Genomic DNA, 5,000 nt, shown 5'->3' on the forward strand with positions numbered 1-5,000 from the left:
CCTACCTCTCCTTACTCTCCTTTCTTCCTCCTCCCCCTCCCTTCCCTATTCCTACCTCCTCCTCCCCCTCCCTTCCTCTCCCCTCCCTCCCTTCCCTATTCCTACCCTCTCCCTCCCTTCTCCCTTTCCCTCTTCCCACCTCCACCCACTTCCCTCCTCCCTTTCCTGCGTTCCTATAATCCTCCTCCCTCCCTGGGTCCCTATTCCCACCCCTCTCTCTCTCTCTCTCTCTCTCTCTCTCTCTCTCTCTCACTCTCTCTCTCTCTCTCTTCCCTATTCGCCTCCTCCAGACCCGCCTCCTTCCTCTTCCCACCCTCTCCTCACTCTACTTCCTCCAGGACAGCGACGGTGGCCTTCGCTACCTCCTCCTCCTCCTCATACCCTCCTACTACCTATTCCTACCCCCCCTCCCTCCTCCTCCTCCCTCTCCCATCAAACCCACCTCTCCTCGAGGACTGCACCTCCTCTCACTTTCAAGAACAACCCTGCAGACACGGTACCTCCACTTCCTCCTCCCACCTCACACCCACCCCACCACGATGAAAACCTTCCCCTGGGGTTCCCACCTATCCTCCTCCTTCTCCACAGCCACTCCTTCCTCCACGCACAGCCCTATCTTTACACTGACTACAATCCTCCTGGGCATCACCTTCCTCTCGCCACGGCTGCTTCAACTTACCTACTTAACCTCGACAGGCTCCCAGGTTTTGACCATAGGATTTCTTCCCACCTCCTCCTAAGAACCCTCCCTCCTCCCTTCCCTATTCCCTACTACAACCTCCTCGGCAAAGAAGAAAATTCCCCTCCTTCTCCTTCCTCCCCCTTGCCACAATGAAAAGATTCCTGACCCTCCTCCTCCTTCCTCCCTTCCCTGCTTCCTATTGGTTCCACCACTTCCTCCTCCCTTTCCTCTCCCCATCTCGCTCCTCCTCCTCCTCCCTTCCAACTATTCTCATTCTCTCCACAATCCTCCTTCCCCTTTACCTCTTCCTATATCCCTTTACCCCTGATGTTACTCTCTACCCCACACACACACCCTGTTCTCCCTTTACCTCTTCTCACTGTCTCTCCCACTCATTCCTTCACCGAAAAATGCCATCTTTCATCCCTCTTCCCATATACTCCCACCACCTCCACCTCTAAGCAACAAAATCATTTGATTGTATCTCAGGATATTCCTCTAGATTATAGTCTGTTCGGAGCATGAAGTCGGTTCAAGGTGTGGCAGATTCCTTCTTTCCTCATAGTGCAGCGCTGCCTACTTCCTCCCTGCCAATTATCAGATTAGCCCACCTCTCTCGGCCTACCCTCTCCCTATTCCCACCTGTTTATCCTCTCTCTCTCTCCCTCTTCTTCTACCCTCCTCCTCCCAGGGGGAGAGGGACCTCCCTTCCTCTTACCAACCTACTATCCCTCTTCTGCTTCCAGCACCACAACGTGGCAGCATAGGGAAAAATCGCTTCCACATTTCCCACTCACTTTTACCATACCTAATCCCCTCTGTCTTCCTACTAAACATCCTCCCTCCTCCCTCCCTTTGCTTTCCCCTTTACTATATACTTCATCCTCCCTCTCTGTCTTCCTCCTTTCCTCCCTTTCTATCCCCTCCTCCCTAAGGGGGCAACATGTACGAAGAGAAGGCTCTTAGCAGCATATGGATAGAGATAAACGACGATACCCTTTTCCTCTTCCTACCCTGAACGGACTTCATGCTTCTGTCTTCCCTCCCTATTGTCCTTCCCAGAAAACCCTTCCTCTTTGCTACTCCACTTCATCCTCAACGATGATTATGTTTTCCCACCAAGTAAGCTCCTATCATTACCAATGCCAAATTTCCTCTCTCCTACCTACTTCAAAAATCCTCCTTCTGTTACGGCTAACACTCTCTTCCTCCCTTGATGTTATTGTCACTAACAGGCCAGATACAGACATAACCCTTCTGATGGCCATCCATGCTCCATTACAGACCATGACCTCTCCCTTTCCTCTCCTAAAACTATTTCTGTCTCCCAGTGCTACCAACCAGCTCCTCCTCCCCTTCCTAACAAAACGAAAGTCAAATTTGACTCCTCCAATCTGTCTTTGTAATACTTTACAAAGAGACGATCAACCTCCCTTTTAATACATTGATGTTAACTTCATCAGACTCCTTATTTGGCCTAACATTTTCTTGCTCCTCCTCTTGACCTCCTTGTGCCCGATGGTGACAAAAGAGTTAAGAAGACCCCTCCACCTTCCATGGTTCCCTCCTGAAGAAATTCTCCTCCTCCTCGTCATGAAAGAAAGGAACGCGCAAACAAGAAAGCTCCCTAGCTTAAATGTCTTCCCTCTACTCTAAGCCTCTACAACAGAATATAAAGTCCTAAAGAAAAACTTCAAAGCCCTCCCTTCTGTACTTCCTGCCCTTTCCTTCTCCCTACTTCCTCCTCCCTCCCCTCCCTTCTCTTCCCTACACATCCTGTGGAAAATCCCTCCCTTCCTAATACAAAAAACAAGCTAATAAAATTATATCTCCTCCCTTTTCCTCTACTTCAATAATTCATCCTCCTCCTTTGCTAATGTTGGAAAAAAAGAAACCTACCTATTTCTCTGCAATCCTCAAAACTTTCTGCTTCCTCTTCTCTTCCACCTTCTATCCAGACACTCCCTCCTTGCCTGCTCAAAGATCTTTCCCCCCTCTCCCTAATGTACTCTTGCACCCTATCCCTCCATTTCACTGGAGGTTCAACATTCCTCAATGTATATTTCCCTGAGATTCATCAAAGACGCTCTGCCAGCAATTCTACCATATATCACATGCATCATAAATACATCTATTACAACAGGTATAATGCCTGGAAACATGCTATTGTCACACCAATATTTAAGAAAGGAAATCCAGAAGAAGTAGGTAACTACAGGCCAATTTCCTTGCTCCCAGTTGTATGGAAAATATTAGAAAAGATAGTCGCAACTCAATTGGCCCAATTTATGGAACGGCATTGCCTCTTTAGCAGTACTCAACATGGCTTCAGACCAAACTTATCTACTGAGACGGCACTCTTACAAGTTTCCAAAAAGATTTATGACACCACGGACAAAAGAGAAATATGTCTTTGAACTCTTTGCGACCTATCTAAAGCTTTTGACAGTGTCAGCCATAACATTCTGCTTAGAAAATGTAACAAATTAGGAATAGATATATTTTGGTTTAAAGATTATTTGTGTAACAGGACTCAGTCTGTGTGAATCGGGGGAAATTTGTCCTCTACACTAGAAGTGCCTTTTGGAGTCCCGCAAGGATCTATTCTCGGCCCTCTGCTATTTAACGTCTTCGTAAATGACCCGTCACAAGAAATTAAAGAACGTTTTGTTATTCAATATGCTGACGACACACAATTCATTCATACTGGTAATACTGAAAATCTACCTGAACTAATTCTTAGAACAGAACAGACATTAGGAAAAATTAAAAACTATTTTAACAGGAACGGTCTCTTGCTGAACTCCAAAAAAACTCAATGTATATTTCTAGGCACAAGAGCTCTGATGTCACGAATACCGGACAACACCACTATCAAAGTAGGGGGTGCCTTAGTAAAACCTTGTCAAAAACTTTGGGCTACATTTCGACAGTAACATGTTGTTTGATATGCACGTGACAGAAATCAGTAAAAAGGTGTCTGGCATGCTTATGTACATCAGTCGTTTTCAAGACATGCTCAGCAGAGAAGCCAGGCTAATAGTGGTTCAGACACTTGTGTTAAGTCACCTTAACTATGGGATGACTGTTTGGGGCACCACAAATATCACACAGCTGAATAGAGTTCAGAAGCTACAGAAAGTTTGACCATGTCAGCCCACTCTTAAAAGAACTACAGTGGCCAAATATTACACAGAAGTGCATTTTTGAACAGTGCATCACAGTGTTCAAAGCACTGAAGAAGCATTTTCCTGAATGGCTATTCTCAATTCCACAAGTAGGACAAATAGTTGACATAAACACAAGACAACAAACTCTCCTCTGTGTACCCAAAACACACAGTGACATTGGGTCCCGATCTATCACAGTCAGAGGGCCAAAGCTATGGAATAACCTCCCACAAAGGCAAAGAATTGTCACAGTCTGCATACCTTTAAGGTCAATCTGAAGAAACACCTCTCGCAAGATAGCTCAGGAAACTAATCAGACTGAATACTCTTATTACATTTTATCATATAATGTTCTGCATGATGTCCTAGATATTAGTCCACACTTTATCTTTAGCACCAATTATATACTACTTATATTTTAGGGATTATCTGTATATTTTATCGCACTCCATATACCGTGTTCAATAGTTTTAAGCCAGTAAAGAATAACCATTGTATAAATGGAAATAAAGTTTCTGATTCTCTCTCTCTCTCTCTCTCTCTCTCTCTCCCAAAACATACACACTTGTGCAAATAAACGTACTCACCAATGTCCATGAACTTACTCACTTGGGCCCATGAACTTACTCACCAATGCCCACAAACTTACTCACCTGAGCCCATGAACTTACTCACCAATGCCCATAAACTAACTTGTGCCATAAACTTATTAACCTTTCCCCCAAAACTTACTCACCAATGCCCATAAACTTACTCACCTGAGCCCATGAACTTACTCACCTGCCCCCAAAACTTACTCACCAATGCCCATAACTTACTTGTGCCCATAAATTTACTCACCAATCCCCATACACTTACTTATTTTCGCCCGGCTGGGGAATCGAACCCCGGTCCTTCTGGTTGTGAGCCAGACGCTCAACCCCTGAGCTACCGGGCCGTGTGTGTGTGTGTGTTGTCTTGTGATATCTTGCCTCATAATATTTTCTCATGAGTGTGTGTGTGTGTGTGTGTGTGTGTGTGTGTGTGTGTGTGTGTGTAGCCTTGTGTGATGGCTTCCCTTATGACCTGTTCTTCCACGTGTTCTGTTTCCCTCATAATCTGTTCTCCTATTTGTTCCGTTTCACCCCCAGACTAAAGAATTCTGAGCA

The sequence above is a fragment of the Eriocheir sinensis genome, unplaced genomic scaffold (genome assembly GCF_024679095.1).
Source record: "Eriocheir sinensis breed Jianghai 21 unplaced genomic scaffold, ASM2467909v1 Scaffold721, whole genome shotgun sequence".
NCBI classification, from domain to species: Eukaryota; Metazoa; Arthropoda; class Malacostraca; order Decapoda; family Varunidae; genus Eriocheir; species Eriocheir sinensis.